Genomic DNA, 18,233 nt, shown 5'->3' on the forward strand with positions numbered 1-18,233 from the left:
GTGTGTAGACACTAGTTATTTTAATTATTACAATTAAATTCATAACTAAAATACAAAATCAGATATTGTCAAGTTCAATCAAGTATATTCAACAAACAATATACCCATACTCATTTATATAGAAACATATCTTTTACTAAATACATTCTCTCAACACAACAAGAAAAATAAAATGGGATTTTAGAATGGTTACCTCCATTTTATATAAAAGCATATCTTTAGATACAAATGTCTCAACAATTATTTCAAAGAAATGTTACCTTATGGTATCTTGAATCTGCTTTAAGCATTAGATAATTCTATAAGGACTTGGAGAAAATGTAACTTTATGATATTGTAGCTCTTATATGTTGCTTTAAAAATTAATTGGCTAAAGTTTTTATGACTCCTCTCCTTTCCACATATAATATAAATCATCATATTTATGTCGAACAATAAACTCAAATGATTCAAGCTTCCTTGTGAACCATCAAGTAGTGCATCAACAATTAGGACCTTCCCATCTTTTGATGTTACTTTATAGCTCTTTTTATAAATTTCTATGTAGTGATCATCATCCCAATCATGTAAAATCTATTGCAATATTAATAACAATTTAGCCTTTAAGAAAACATTAAATTAAAAAAATCATAAACAATTATAAAAGAATGCAACGTAAACAAACATAATATTGATGTATTGAAGAAATAGTATACAATCCAAAATAAAACATATTGTTTGTTAAAGTCAAAGTTTTAACCTTCATAAAAATCGCATCTCCATGAGGAATTTGATTAAACATGTTTCCACCTACATGCTCCACTCCTAGAATTGAAAACCTACGCTATTTAGTATTTCTAGTTTAATTTCTACAATCTGTCACACCACTAAATAATACAAAACAAACCAAATCACTCTTTCATGATTTAATTGAGATGATGTGTCAAACCAATTATGGGAGGTGCAGTTGCAATGACATGGGGCAAGTCAAAGTCAATGCCTCGAATGTGTGAATGCTCAACAACTATGGTAGACATTGTAGAGCCCACTCCTCCACTAACATCAACAGTACTCTTCAAACTCTTGACTCCATCATACATTTTCACAACAGATTCCATGACATCTTTGATATGGCAAGCCATGCCCTCATTAAAACTCACATAATCCTTGTTCAAACCATGTTCAGTATTTGAACTCACATAACCCCTATTCAAACCATATTTTATTTGCTTGGTTTTTTCATCCACATCTTCAGTGAAGCCAACAATCTAAAAATCCTAAACAAGTATTCCTTTTGTGGAACCCTTTGTTTTGTAGAGGCAGAAATGTGTTCAACAATTTTGTCCGTAGAGAGAGAATTTTGTTTCTCATGTATAGCTATGATTTGTGGGATGTTAAGCAAGACAGTAGCTTTGAGAGCCATGGGCTTTGTAACAGAAAACATCATCTCATAAAGGTGGAGATGGGCTTCCATTTTTTGTAATTTCAGTTGAAGAGATTGGAATGATTCAATCAATTTTTTCCCTCCCTTTCATAGATAGAAAACTCTATTCAAGGGTCATTGAGATGAATGCTTCTAAAATTCTGTGACATTGTGGGCCAGAGAAATGTTCTCGAATTTCGGTAACCCACATTTAGTTAAAAAAATTTGCTAATGTTCATTTGATGACTAATTTATCATTTTCTATTTGTGTAAGTTTTTCAACTCTAAATGAAAAGAGTGATGTATAATGTTTGGTCATATATATGTTGGAAATTAACGTCAAAGGCCAGCTGTTTGTCCTCGAGCTCCACACCCATCTACCCTGTCAGCTCCGCAAGAATTTATGGACGATAGGCATTCATTTTTTGGTAGGTGAGAGTTTGAAATTTGAACGTTGAGAGGGAAACTGAAATATGATAAAAGGAATGTTTCAACATTCATCTTAAAAAAAAAAAAAGTGCAGATCAAGCAGATCATATTAGAAGTTGCAGATAGAGCAGAGAAGATCAGCAGATTAGTCGTTGGAAGAAGAAGAAAGTCTATTTGTTTCATGCTTGCAGTTGCACGTGAGTGATTGCTGGTTACCTTATAAGTTTGTTAGTGTTTGATTCGTCCTGTTGAAGTAGTGATTGCTCTAGGCATTCATGTATGCAGCCATTAGAGTTGCAGGTTTAAAGTTTCTGAAGCATAATTAGTTTAGGGTTTTTCTGGTTGAAGCCAAATGCTCCCAAATTTTGTAATAGTTTAAATCTCAGTTGAATAGAAAGCAAGCATCATACTTAATCCATTGTTCTTCATCTTCTATTCATTGGATTTAACAAGTTTGGTCGAAAGCTTTAAGCTTTGGCTTTTTGGTTTTAATGGTGAAAGCATTCACGTTGAAATATTTCCTAAGTTATATTTCTTAAGTTTGAAATAGAACACTTGGCATCTTCTTTCTCCGTTGGTGTCGAGCTCACTCGGCATCCATTGGTGCTGAGCATTTCTTTTGTGAGCAGAGCATACTTAACATTTTCTCCCGAGCTCCTCTTTGTGCCGAGTTCACTTGGCACCTATTGCCTGTCACTCAGCACCTTCATGTGTCGAGAAAGTGCCGAGTAATTTCTGGCACTCGGCACCTTCCTGTGCCGAGCACTTTTCTTAAGTGCCAAGCAAATTGCCACTCGACACATTCATGTGCCAAGAAAACTTTTAGGGTTAGGGTTGCAGTTTTAAGTTGTGAGTTTGATTTTAATTTTTATTTCTCACATGGCATCAGAGCTTTGAGGCCCCACATCCAAAGTGAGTTAGGGCATTTTTTTTTCTTAGGATATTTGACATGGTAGGAGATGCAGGAAAGATATGGCAGTAGCCACCATCATTTAATGGATAGAATTATGATACATTTGCAAAGAAAATGAAAACCATTATAGTTGCAAATGATTTGTGGGAGTTTTTGGTAAATGGATTCAATGATGTGACTGATCCAACTCAATATGCTACTCTCACAAATGCACAAAAGACTCATTTGAAAGAGTCAAGGAGGAAGGATGCTAAGGCATTAAGTCTCATTGAAGCAGCAATGATAGAGTCTATATTCCCAAATATTGCAGCAGAAAATTATGCAAAGGAAGCATGGAATATCCTTGAGATGAACTTCAAGGGGACTAATAAAGTCTGTATTGTAAAGCTACAGAACATCAGGAGGGAGTTTGAGAACCTTCAAATGAAGGAGAATGAATCAGTTGCAGACTTCAGTTCAAGCACCTCCAATGTGATTAATCAACTGAAGTGAAATTGAGAAGACTATCAAGAGCAGAGGATAGTGGAAAAGATATTGAGGACTTTACCTCATAAATATGACCATTTGGTCATGACAATAGAAGAGGCAAAAGACCTCACTACTTTGACAATGGATGAGTTGATGGGTTCTCTTCAAACCCATGAGTATAGGATCAATAGATCCACATTATCTTCTACCCAAGAGCAAGCATTCAAAGCTTAGTCAAATCCAAGAGGAAGGGGCAGAGGAAGAAATGGCTCAGGCAAAAACTCTAGAGGTAGAGGCCGAGGTAATGGAGGACAAAGAAATGTTGCAGCAGAAAGTTTAGGAAGAGCAGATGGAGCAAGTAGCTCACAAAATACTTCAAGAGGAGGTAAGAAAAACTACAACTCAAATAAGAGTAATGTAGAATGCTACTACTTTCATAAATATGGGCATTATGCAAATGAATGCTGGAAGAAGCAGAAAGATCAGTCAGGACAAGCAAATGTGGCTGATGTGAATATGGGAAGTGAAAACACTGCCTTCATCATGTGTAATGTTGGTGAAGAAGGAAGCCCTGAGGTTTGGTACCTTGACAGTCGATGTAGCAACCACATGAGTGGTAATGAAACCTTGTTTTCATTCATTGACAAGAGTTTCAAATCAGAGATTAAGATGGGTAATAATGGAACCCTACCAGTTGTGGGCAAAGGATCTATTATGGTCTACACCAAGAAAGGTGAGAAAAAGGAAATACAAAATGTGTATTTCACCCCTGGTATGAAGCACAATTTGATGAGAATTGGTCAGCTCAGTAAAAATGGATACAAAGTGCTGATGGAGAATTACATGTGTGTCATTCAAGAAAAGGATGGGAGCAAGAACCTACTTGCAGCAGTTCAAATGACAAAGAACAAAATGTTTCCCTTGAGGATAGAGACATGTTTCTCATCTCAAGTTTGTGCTGCACCTCACACACAATCAGCTCTAAGCAATGTGATTGAAGACCCCTCATGGCTATGGCACCTAAGGTATGGTCATCTTGGCTATGTTGGTTTAAATTTATTGTCAAATAAAAGAATGGTAGAAGGTTTTCCACGTGTATGAAATTCTTGTGACAAGTGTGAGGCTTGTATTTTGGGTAAGCAACATAGGCTTCCCTTTAATTCTGGAAATTATAGGAGGGCTAGATATCCATTAGAGTTAGTGCATACCGACCTAGTCGGTCCTATGCAAGTTACTTCCATTGGGGGGGAGTACTTATTTCATGACATTCATTGATGATTTCAATCGTAGGACATGGGTGTATTTCTTAAAGAATAAATCTGAAGCATTTAATAAATTTGTAGAATTTAAAGCTCCTGGGATGAAAGAGAATGTGGACACTATATCAAGGTCCTAAGATCAGATAGAGGAGGGGAGTATACCTCCAATTCTTTTGTAAATTTTTTGCAGGAAACATGGCATTAGGAAAGAGCTCACAGCTAGCTATACACCACAACAAAATGGAGTGACTAAAAGAAAGAATAGGACCATTGTTGAAATGGCAAGGAGCATGATGAAAGAGAAAGGTCTACAAACTAAATTTTGGGGAGAGGCTATGGCAACGGTAGTTTACCTAATTAATAGGTGTCCTACAAAAGCAGTCTGTGACAGAATTCCAATGGAAGCATGGTCACGAAGAAGATGGATAGTTGAACACCTGAGGGTGTTTGGATGTGTTGCATATGCACATGTGCCTAAAGAGAAAAGGCAGAAATTTGATGACAAAGGTGTGAAATGCATTTTCATAGGGTACAACCCAGAATCAAAGGCATACAAATTGTATGATCCATTGAAAAACAAGATGATGCTTTCAAGAGATGTGGAATTTCTTGAAAATCAGTCTTGGCATGGTTCAACTGATGAGTCACCGAGCACTTCTAGTAAAGTGCCCATTATGAGTGAAGAAGATGATGATTAACATCAAGAAGAAGGAGCAGATAGAAGAAAAGGCAAGTAGGTTCAGACATTGCCGAGCTCCTCTAGGCATGATCGAGTGTCAGTGTCGAGTACCAGTGAAGACCGACCAAGTAGGCAATGCAGCAACAATGAAGATTCTAATCCCACACTCTCCTCCCTGTTACCAAGAAAGACCAAGAGTCTTAGGGAGATATACCAAGATGAAAGGTATGAAGATTATGATGAGAGTGTTAATTTTGCATTATTTTCTCATAGTGATCCAATATATTTTGAGGAAGCTATTAAGGAGAAGAAATGGTGTAATGCCATGGATGAGGAAATAGATGCCATAGAAAGGAATGAGACATGGGAGCTAATTGAATTGCCTCCTAAGAAGCAAGTGATTGGAGTGAAATGGGTCTATAAGACCAAATGCAATGCTGAAGGTAAGATTGATAGGCATAAGGCAAGGTTGGTAGTCAAGGGCTACAAATAGCAGTATGGCAGAGATTATGATGAGACCTATGCCCCAGTTGCAAGAATAGAAACCGTGTGTGCTGTCATAGCAATTGCAGCTCAACACAAGTGGAAGGTATTTCAAATGGATGTGAAGTCCGCCTTCCTAAATGGTGTATTGAAAGAAGAAGTGTATGTGGAGCAGCCACCTAGTTATGAAGTTGTAGGTGAAGAACATAAAGTATATAGGTTGAAGAGAGCTCTTTACGGGATCAAGAAAGCTCCACGGGCATGGTATAGTAGGATTGACTCATATTTGATGAGCAATGGTTGTAGCAAAAGCAATGGTGAGACCACTCTTTACATCAAGGCAGCAGATGGTAACGTATTGATTGTTGTCTTGTATGTAGATGATTTAATTTTTACTGGTAATGATAAGGCTCTAATTAGTGAATTCAAGGAAGCCATGAAAAGTGAATTTGAAATGACAAACCTAGGTCTCTTGAAATACTTTCTAGGCATAGAAGTAAAACAAATGCATGATGGAATCTTCATCTCTCAAGAAAAGTATGCAGGGAAAATCTTGGAGAGATTTAAAATGCAGAACAGTAAGGCAGCCCCCACACCAACAGCAGTAGGTCTGAAGTTGAGCAAGGAAGACTCTAGCAAGAGAGTGGATCCAACACTATACAAGAGTATGGTTGGAAGTCTAATGTATTTGACTGCAACTCGGGCTGACCTAATGCATGCAGTAAGTCTAATTTCCATATTTATGGAAACACCAAAGGATTCCCATTGGCAAGCGGGAAAGAGGATCCTAAGGTATGTGAAAGGTACCAAGGGATTTGGGATTTTGTATACTGCAAATGATAAGTTTAAGTTGGTGGGTTACACAGATAGTGATTGGGCTGGAAGTTTAGATGATAGGAAGAGCACTTCCGGATACATGTTTCATATTGGATCGGGTGCAATTTCATGGGCATCCAAGAAGCAACCTATTGTTGCTCAATCTACAGCAGAGGATGAATACATTGCAGCAAATGCAGTACCATGTCAAGCAATTTGGCTAAGGAGGATCTTGACAGATTTGAATGAAAGGCAAGAGGATGGAACCACAATTTATTATGACAACATCTCATCAATTGCATTGTCCAAGAATCCAGTCTTCCATGGGAGAAGCAAGCATATAGAAATCAAATATCACTTCATCAGAGAGTTGGTGGAGAATGGGGATATCAAGATGGAATTTTGCAAGTCAGAGCAGCAGCTAGCAGATATTTTTACCAAGCCATTAGGCATTGGAACTTTTGTGCACCTAAGACAGAGTCTTGGTGTAGTTGATTTGGATCAATAGTGATCATTGTTTATGGATCTCAAGACAAAGGGGGAATGCTGGAAATTAACGTCAAAGGCCAGTTGTTTGTCCGCAAGCCCCACAACCATCTACCTTGTCAGCTTCGCAGGCATTTCTGGATGACAAGCATTCATTTTTTGGTAGGTGAGAGTTTGAAATTTGAACTTTGAGAGGGAAAATGAAATATGATAAAAGGAATGTTTCAACATTCATTCTTAAAAAACAAAAAAAAAAAAGTGCAGATCAAGCAAATCATATTAGAAGTTGCAGACAGAGCAGAGAAGATCAGCAGATCAGTCGTTGGAAGAAGAAGAAAGTCTATTTGTTTCGTGCTTGCAGTTGCACGTGATTGATTACTGGTTACCTTGTAAGTTTGTTATTTTTTGATTGTCCTATTGAAGCAGTGATTGCTCCAAGCATTCATGTATGCAACCATTAGAGTTTCAGGTTTAAAGTTTCTAAAGCATAATCAGTTTAGGGTTATTTTAGGGTTTTTCTGGTCGAAGCCGAATGCTCCCAGATTTTGTAATAGTTTAAATCTCAGTTGAATAGAAAGCAAGCATAATACTAAATCCATTGTTCTTCATCTTCTATTCATTGGATTTAACAAGTTTGGTTGAAAGCTTTAAGCTTTGGCTTTCTGGTTTTAATGGTGAAAGCATTCACGTTGAAATATTTCCTAAGTTATATTTCTTAAGTTTGAAACAGAACACTCAGCATCTTCTTTCTCCATTGGTGCCGAGCTCACTCGACATCCATTGGTGCTGAGAATTTCTTTTGTGAGCCGAGCATACTCGACATTTGCTGCTAAGGTCCTCTTTGTGCCAAGTTCACTCGACACTTGTTGCCTGTCACTCGATACCTTCATGTGCTGAGCAAGTGCCGAGTAATTTCTAGCACATGACACCTTCCTGTGCCGAGCACTTTTCTTAAGTGCCAAGCAAATTGCAACTCGGCACATTGACGTGTCGAGCAAACTTTTAGGGTTAGGGTTGCAGTTTTAAGTTGTGAGTTTGATTTTAATTTGTATTTCTCACAATATAACACAAACGGATTATGTAGTCTTGTCATTTGATGCTCAAAAATTGACAACTTGGTACCAACAAAGTAAAAAATAGTGAACACCAACTCCTTTCAGTTACGTGTCTTAGTCCATCCTATCTTTTAGGTTTCACATGTAGTCACCTAGGTGCCTAAAATTTCTTCCTCTAATATATACATTTCTTTGGTATATGTTTAGTATTGGAATATAAGATTAAAATTCAATGTCCTTACAAATTTACTTTGTCGACATTTTGATTTAATTTGACTTTAAGGGTAGATAATATATTTATTATTTTTTGTTTATTGAGTTATGTGGTACTCTCATAATTTAATTGGCTAAGGGTGTTACAATTTTAAATTTGTGTAAAAAAGCATAGATTTTGAGAGACATCTTTGAGAAAATATGACAAGTGAAAAGAAAAACTTTAAAATAAGAAGATAAAGATACAAAAAATAATACAAAATATCATACTGCTTATTAAATAGTGGTTGAGTGCAATATGCTAGGGCTCTTGAAAATGAATCTGATTTATAAAATAGTGGAGTATGAAATGTTACTCTAAAAAGTGTGAAATTATAGATTCTAACCCCCCCCCCCCCATATTATTATTCATTTTCCTTTGATTATAAGATCATGGATTTCCTATTGATTCAGAGGAGGTGAAATATTAGAGATTGAAATGCCCAAACCCCCCAACACTACCCCTCAAAAATGAAAGAAAATTACAAAGTCAAAAGACGCCAATAACTCTCAACTCTTTTGGAACATACTCGAAATTCATAGTTTCAATACCATGGAAAACTAACTAGCACTATTGAATGCATACATGTTACCTAGTTTCCTTTATGTTGCACCTCCTACACAATAATCAAAAAAATTATTATTTTTTCCTGAAAGTCAACCATCGAAAAGAAATTTCACTTAGAAAGAGGCTGATGTGAATTGATAAGAGAAATTTTTATCATTTGAACACATTCCTATCACTCATTGTAAGGTATTACAAAATCATAAGCTTTAGATCCCTTATCACAAATATTTTCTACTAGTTGTGTTTGATACATACAATTAGCCTTTTTTTTCTCCTAAAATACCTCAAAGGTATAAGGATAAAATAAATGATTTCAACAAATTTATTATTGAGAGGCCATTTTCCAAATATTTTGGTGACTACAATTTATCTAACCATGGCACACTAGCATCTTATTGTTCAATCTCATTTAATTGTCCATAGTTATTTGTCTTAGCTTGCAACATATAATAAGAGGTCATACAAAATTGACATGTCATGATTTTATAACATTATCTTATTACATCATCTTACCATGGAGTCTTTCAAATAGATAGGTTTCACAACTTATAAATTGTAATTATAGAATAAATATGGTAGAAATTGATAGAGTGTGGTGTTAGAGATGTATCAGATAATATAAGAGTTTAAATAGGGATATGGTAAGAGGTAACAATGTAGTCATGATGGAAGGGGTAAAGGGTTATGAGATAGACTAGGTATGCAATAGAGATAGGAATAATATAGATATAAAATTTTAGAACCTAGATTTTGTCACAATGTATTGACTTATACAACATAAATGTAGGATGTTGGAATATTGATATGACATTCAAATTCTTAGACTAATGAATAAATCATATGCAATCATATTTAAAGAAATTAAAAAAGGTTATTCACACAAAAAAACATTTAGGGAGAAGACGAGACTAAAATTATGACACCATTCTTGACAATTATTTTTATAATTATATTTTAATGTTATCTAGTCACATTACCAAATATAAAATATATATCCACAAATTGTGAAGAAAAATAATTAGTAATTGCATTTAAATATTAAAAATTAAAAAATTTACAAGTTAAGCTCATCAAAATTAAATAAGGCCTCTTATCTTATTTCAAACAAATAAATATATAGATAAATTTATTGAAAAAAGTATGAATAAACTCTATAATTCCTTTGAGATAGTAAATTAAAAAATTAAAAAAAGAAATTATTTTAAGAAAGTACTAAGAATAAACAATGGATGTACGCATGAAAACATACTTAAAAACTTTGTAAAACACTAATTCATGTTACTCATTAAAAAGATCAATATGCTTTTTAAAATGACATGTTTAAATAGAGATCAAGTCTAATTGATTAGAGGAATTCAATAATTATATATCTTCCAGTCAAGTATTTGGTGAAGAATCCATTATTTTTGATAAATGTGTCTATTATTTTATTAATTATAGAGTATACACATACAACCTAACTTTTGGAAAATATTTAAAAACTCAAAAAAATCTAATAAACATCAATGAAATTTAAAACTAGATGGGAGGAAAGACAAACAAGACCAGAGTCATACAATTTTCTACATGCTTTAGCAAGGTCTGGGGCAGTGTTAGGACTAGAGTACCCTAATTTTTATCATCATTACCATCCTTTTATCTTTTTCTTCATTCTATGATATAAAAATAATCTATTCCGATAAAGGATTACATTTTAAGGCTTTAGTCAACCCTTGCTAGTGACACCAAATGATTAAAAATATCTACCATGACTTGTCATTGACCATTCCCAAACCAAAGGCTACCTATAGGTAGAACCTCCAAATAATATTGAGATAAATTAACACTAAGTCAATCCATTCATGTTTCCTAAGTATAAATAGTGCTCCTATGATGTAGGACACACTGATTCATAACTCAAGAAGCTTTGGTTGTTCCATTATAATGTGGCAAACAATGGATATGAAAAGGAAAACTATCTAGAGGAGCTATGAAAAAATACATAATGTGTTTCTGTCATAATCTAATAGCTCCTAGAGGTGGTCAATTTCTAATAAAAACCATGATGTCTTGCCCTTGAATCTAGATAGTAACATTGAAGGAAATAAAAGCTTTATTGAACATTGAAAAAATTAGTATGAATAGAATTATTAATTTATTAAATAGTATGAAGATAATCATTACAAAAAAAAAGAATATTAATACCTTTCCATAAGATAAATAAAATCTATAAATTCAAAATATTCATAACTTTCATATATTTGAAATTGACTTTAAGTCAATCATCTAAAATAATCCTATCCATATTTTTATTTCTCAAAGTGTGTTTGTATGTTCTTGTCCTACTTGGTAAGGTTTTGTGTTGTAGTGGATCTTGAGTATGATTTTTGGATCATGGTGTGTTGGAGATGAACCTTTTGGCTCCACCCTATGCCTTAATCGATATGTCTTCAATCACATTGGAAATTATATTTCATTTTCATAATTGAGGTACAAGTTCAATGATGACCCTTTTTATGTAATTTATGCATATGATGATAAAAAAAATCATTTAAATGGTATAAAGTAGTGCATGTGATGAAAAGTAAGGAAAGTGTGCATGATCATGTTGTACCACATATCAATAAAAAAGGTGAGTGAAATATATTATGAAGATAGAGTGTTGATTTACTTTATTAGAGTTGTACTGAAATATCATAGATATTATCACTAGGTTCATAATTTACTAGATTATTATCCATAGTAGATTGTAGTCCATCTCAAGGTTGTTTCTCTTGTTGCAATCAACTTTTTTTTCACCTAAGGGTTGTTTCCCTCTTCTTCCTTATCCTCTTCACATTTTTGTGTCAAGTATCCTTTCTATCTTTAGAGGCTTATTTGGTGGGAATTCCTTGACCATTTCTTCATTCTTGTCCATGTGGACACCTAATCAACTAATTGCATCAAAATATCCTTTCATGGTGATAAGCATGAAATATCAAAAATAGGAAAGATTCTAATATTATTAGGAATCTTTAATTTATAAACATTTTGACCAAATTATTGAATAGTCCTCCAAGGACCAATATTCCATATCATTAGTTTAGTATGTCTACCCTCATGCAGCCTCTCTTTTTTGAGTATATTCGTATAATGTGACCTCTACCTAATTATGGATTTATTTGATACTCTCTATAATTCGATCCCCATAAGAACTAATTTTCATTTTATTTGGTAAGTTGCTATATTCAAACACTACTCTTGGATCTAATCGATATAAAATCTAGAAATTTCTTTTTCCTTTATAATTTTATTCACAAAGTTATTGCATGCATATTTTGTAGTGGTAGGATAGTATTCCACATTCCTCCATATTTTTTTGTAAGGCATCTCATATGATTATACACTAGCCTATTGAAAACTTCAATGTGGCCATCTATTTGGCAATATAAGAAGAAATTATGGAAAAATTAGTCCCTAGATTCCTCTAAATGGTTCTCCAAGAACTTCTATCAAATTTGACATTTCTATTAAATAATTTGTTGGAAAAAAAAATCCATGTTGTAGAATAAATATCTTTGAATAATATACTCGAGATATTTAATATTACAAGGAAATGAATGCATTATTTTCCTAAATTGGTCTGAAACCACAAAGATACTATCAAATCACTTTTGTATTTTGGGAAACTCCATAATAAAACCTCTACTATCAATTTCCAAGGTCTAGATGGAATAAGTAGTGTTTGACATGTGCCTTCATCTTTTGTTACTCCTTTGGATTTATGACATGCAATATATGAGTCTATAAATATACTCACATCTAACTTCATCTATGGCTAGTAATAAAATCTCTTCACTTTCTCTAGCTTTTTATCTAAGAAATAATTCCCACATAAAATACCATGCTTATTTTACTTTGCAATAGCATCCCTCATTGAAAACATGGGTATACAAAGTTAACTTCCATTAAACAAAAGTCTATTTTGGACAAAATACTTTTTAGTATTACAAAACGATATACATTAGAGAGTTCATAGAATTCCTTTTATATTTCATGAAAATATTCATCAGTTTCATACATACCTTTGAGTGCATCTATTCCCACACTTTTCAACTATAATATTTATTTTAGGGTGTGTGCAACAAGATGGTGTGCAAAAAGGGGGGTATAAGTGGACACGTTTTTTCTAAAATCAGGTAAATGTGATCTTGGAGGACCCATTTGAGGGTCATGCACTCAAAATGAGAAAATGTGTAAAACACAAAAAAAATTAGTACTTTGAATCTTGTTTCTAGACAACTAAGGATTTTTTTAAATGGATAAGATTAAGAGGGTAAAAATGAACCACACGAAATATTGTTCAAATTTTTTGCTGAAAAATACCACATAGTTGTTTTCGTGTGCTTAACAAAACATATAGTTCTATTTACTATTTTGAAAAACACTTTGGTAGGATAATAGGTAAGAGTGATATCTAGAAAGTGTGTATTTTTTCATAACATTTTTATGAGTAGTTTTTTTCCTATGATTGTTCAAAGTCACTCCAACCTGAAGTTTTGGTACCTATTCGTGCATTGGGCATAACTTGCATCAAAATAATATAAAATAATTTATCTTTTAAAGTGTATAGAATAAAGAGTAGAAAAATTATATGTAATTTATTTTTCATTTTATTAAGTTTATCAAAAGGTATTAAAAAATGGTAGACATATGTTTCAAAGGATTGTGAAAACACTTATATAGAAAAGTCGACTTGACAATGCTAATCTTGTCCAAAAAATAAAATTATATGGTCAAAAAGATAAGAAAATGCGTGAGATTATGGTGGTAATTTTAGAGATACACACTTCACCATTTGCAAACATGATGTAGTCTAAGACAATAATTGATCTTAGAAGTTGAAAAGGCATCTAAACCAATGAAAAATGGAGGGAAAACATCAGCTTTAGCCTTTGGATAGTTGAACAAGCCTATTACCAAGGCTAATCACGATTACACTTTTTTCATAACAAAACATGATTGTGTTATTCTTTGTATGACTAAATTGGCATAGTAGATATAATGTGATTGTGTCATGTCTAATATGAGTTTCCTAGACATAACATGACTGCATTATGTATATTGAAAGTAATAGCCAATCATTGAGAGGCCCAATAAGCCTAATTAGGCCCAATTAATGATGGAACTATCTAAAGATGGAATAGTTTCATCAAAAAAATGATTGGATGGATGATGCATAGCGATTTTTATACAAAGATTCAAATACCAATTCTGTCAAGGAAAGTTTAGCTTTTGGAACTCAGACTGTAGGTATTGGAATCATTCAATTTTTTTTCATCAGAATTGCAACCCTTATAGGGAAGCCCTAATTACAATCCAAGAATACAATGTATGGTAAAGATATAGCAGAGAGATTTGTGTGGTTGAACTAGAAGATAAATAATCTTTTGAAGAAATGAAGAAGACTTCTTGTGAAAGATATGAAGTATGCCAATTAATTTTACTAAGCTTTCTCTTTGACTTTTATCATGTAGGAAAATTTAGTGATGGGTTTTTGTTCAAATGTAAAGAATAGGAAGAAGAAAGTTATTAAATTAAGATAAGGGTGCATCACCATGATAAACAAGGAAACGTACAAAAATATTCTTCTTGAATAACTAGAAAAATGATTAAAGCTCTTGCTGAGATGAAATAAAAATTGACTAGAAGACAATGATAGCCAATTTAGTGTAGATGTTGAAATAATGAAACATGGAGATAAGCACTCTGGTGAATATAAGTTCCATCTTCATATTAATTTTTTTGTGGCATACTAGTAGTTGGAGGTGTCATTTTCATAAGAAGTTTTCAGTGACAGTCCAGTAGTTGTAGGTGCCATCTTCATCAGAAGTTTCCTGAGTACATGTACATTGAATAACTTATGTCACTACTTGAGCTAGTAGTAGATGGTGAGTATTAATCAACATCATCTAACATAGGCTCACATGCATATCATGTGTTAAGTGTAACCAAGGTGAATATTAACTAGGTCTTCCTAGTCTCAACAATCTCAGAAATCATCATTGCCTATCAATATGCTACCACCACCAAATTTTGAGGGCATGGAAATGAAACCATCATTATTATATGTAGTACTCTTAATTTAATATGTTGCAACCATTTTTTCACTTGTGAACATGAGTCGATTTCCATTGTAACAAATGTTTGTACAAGTATTTGGGTTTAAGTATGTAGTTATTACTCTACACGTTAATGGAGTACATGTAATATGGTTTAAATACTATTATTTCTTAGAAATAAATATTTCTTTTGAATTTATCATGAAAATTTTGTACAACAATTGAATCCTAATTCACAAAATTATTTAGAGTTGTTAGAGAAAGAACAAGAACATACTAGTAGAAATGGATAGAGGTATCAAGTCAAGATAAAAATAACATTTTTGAATCAAACAAGGGTTGATATGGATTGTAACAACTAGATTGTTTTATTTGTTGTTATCCCTCCTATATCTTTTTATAAGATCATGTTAAGTTGTGTTTTAGTGCACCTTGTTTTTCAAGGTATCTATAGAGCTTATCACTAAACTAAAAATTTCTATTTTCATGTAGGTACTCTAAAAGGACAAGGAGGTCTAGTTGGGAAAAAGCCTCAAAACCTATATGACTACAGATCTAATAGATGCTTCTCGTCTATTGACAAATATAAGTTCTTTTAGCGACTTGTTAGCCCTAATTTATCAAAAGGGGTCATGAGGGGTCCTAGTGTGTCAAAAGATACATTAGGACCCCTTAGGATACCTTAAGATCTCTCCAAATTTTATTTTTGAGTACATGTGTACTGAAGACCTTCTATCACTAATTTAGCTACTAGTAGATGGTGAATATCAATCTTCATCATGTGACATCTAGGCTCACATGAATATCATGTATTTATTGCAGCTAAGGTTTATCAATTATCACAAGAGCACACTTTATTTCTTCAACAGTAAGAATTATCTCCAACATCATCTTACTAGCAAACTTAATTGTCAAGTTGTTTCCCTCCCTTACTTTTTCATCCCCTTAATGTTAAGGATGTCTCCTCTTAATTATGGAATGCAGTTGTTGAAAGAATGCAAAAGAAGATGCTGGGGTGGAAGGGAAAGGTGCTTACAAATTATGGGAAACTTCAACCTATCACTACTTCTTTCTAGAATATTAAGGTTTATTTCAAATATCCTTGTTCAAGATAATGAAAAGGTTTAAGGATATAATGGAGAAAATTCAGAGAAACTTTTTATGGTTAGGCGCTAATGAAAAGATGAAAATGAGTCCTTTTAGTTGGGAGAGAGTTTGTAATCCAAAATCCCAAGGTGGGGTAAACCTAAGGATATTAAGAGATATTAATAGGGCCCTTAATACTAATATTGGATGTAAACTATCTTAGAACTCAATAGGTTATTATACGAGAATGGGGGCCAAATATTTATGTGGGGTTCCATTTAACTAGTTATTTTATAATCCTAGCCTTGTACATAAATCAAGGATCTAGTCCAACATAGATAAATGTTAGAAGTTATTAAGAGAAGGGATGAGATGGAGCATTGGGGATGGGAATAGTATTAGATTTTGGCAAGAAAGGTGGGTTGGGGATGTTCCTCTAAGTTTCACCAAGTCTTCCTCTTTAAAGGAATTTAGTATAGCTAACTATGGTCTTAAGGTATCTAATTATATTGATAATGTTAAATGGAAAGTCGTAAATCTTGGTAAATAAATTTAGTTGATGGTTCTATAAAGGAGGAGCCATGGGAAATTTTGAGATAAATTTGTATACATTCCTTCACTAACAAGGATAGGATGATTTGTGACCAAACATCTTGGGGTGAATGTAGTGTGAGGTCAGTCTATTATAATATTATTGGCCCAAGAAATTCCTCTTAAAGCTCAAAGTATGTTTGGAACTTTCACTTCCTTCCTAAGATTTTTTTTCTTCTGGAGGTTAGTTATGCACAACGTTATTCTTATGATTGATAATCTCGAAAGACGTGGCTTCCATCTTCTTAATCAATGTGATATATGTAGCCATAAGGAGGAAACTATCCCTCACCTTTAGATTCACTACTCTTATACTTCTACTATGTGGTCTAGTTAATTCAATTGGATGGGGATTTCTTGGGTCTTTGATATTTTAGGATTCCAAAGAAAGTACTTGTTGTATTGTGTTGAAATTTCTAGATTGGGAATTCTATGTGTTAGGTAGAATCCCAAGGAAGTGCATTTTTTATTATTTGGGAATTGTAGGGTTGACCATTCTATGTGTTAGGTATAATTCCAAGGAATTATAAGGCTTCATGGTTGGGCAAGAAAGCACCTCAACCATATTTTATGTAATGATTGAATGGTGTGAAGGCCACACATCACAACTTGTACTTATATGTTAATTAAGCACACTATGGTGATGACATGGGCTTGAGGGCCTAGGTCATAGAAATGAAAAAAATTTGGTGTACTAATCCTTGCAGGTGATTGGTGAGCTTACCTAGATGACTTATTTTATGGTGTAGATCATATGATAGGTGGTATTACACTTGTATGATGTACTTATTGTTCCTCGTCTGATGTGTAGGTCGATATTTTCTATGGTGAACATTAAGGTATGATACTTTAAATTATACTTAATGAATTTGTTAATCATGCATTTTGATGAATGGATGATGTGTACGTCAGCATCCTTGGATAATGTCATGTTTTATTTTCTTAAATGGATAATTATTTGTTAATCCTTGATTATGGTTAATGAAATAATCATTGATTATTCAAACTAGAGTTTCACTTGATTATTTCCTCCTTTCTTACAATTGATGATGTGGCAATTTCTTAGTAGGACATGGTTCTTACATATGATGAAATAAAGTTTGACATGTAGGTCAACTTCTTGAGTATATTCATTTATGGCATATTCATGTGTTGAAATATTGTGTTTGATAGATGGTTGCAAGTTGACTTATGAAATGTAGTTAATATTGTATATATCATGTCAACATGTAGGTAAAAAAAACTAGAATAAAGTTGTATAATTAATTAGAAGATATTTTATTTCTTTTTTTATTTGACCATGTGGAGTCAAATTTTGACTTTGACTTGACTTGACTTTTTGGCCTATGTGGCAAGTGTATGGAAATGCAATCTTTCTATAAGAACACAAAAAGGGTATGTATAGATTCTTCTTGTATCTAATATTGAGTACATATTGCATTGATGCTATGTATATGTCATGATTCACCTTGTGTGATTCCTTCTTAATAGGAATTTATTGACAAATTTGACTCATCCAACATTGTCAATGAACATTGACTAAAGATTTGGTTATCTTGAATCATCTATTGGACTTCTAGTCAATATGTTGTTTGACATAGGATTAGTGATTTTGTATTTGACTTAGACTTTTAATCAATGTTTATTTGATACATATACTAGATGT

At 33.3% G+C, this 18,233-nt stretch overlaps 1 pseudogene; it reads right to left on the reverse strand.

Annotated features, from left to right (window-relative positions):
• Nucleotides 1–282: 282 nt before the first annotated feature.
• On the reverse strand, nt 283–1,453 carry LOC149566462 ((R,S)-reticuline 7-O-methyltransferase-like; annotated as a pseudogene).
• Nucleotides 1,454–18,233: the final 16,780 nt, after the last annotated feature.

Source organism: Cupressus sempervirens, chromosome 3 (genome assembly GCF_028749045.1).
Source record: "Cupressus sempervirens isolate cs-2001-9-10 chromosome 3, ASM2874904v1, whole genome shotgun sequence".
Lineage (NCBI taxonomy): Eukaryota > Viridiplantae > Streptophyta > Pinopsida > Cupressales > Cupressaceae > Cupressus > Cupressus sempervirens.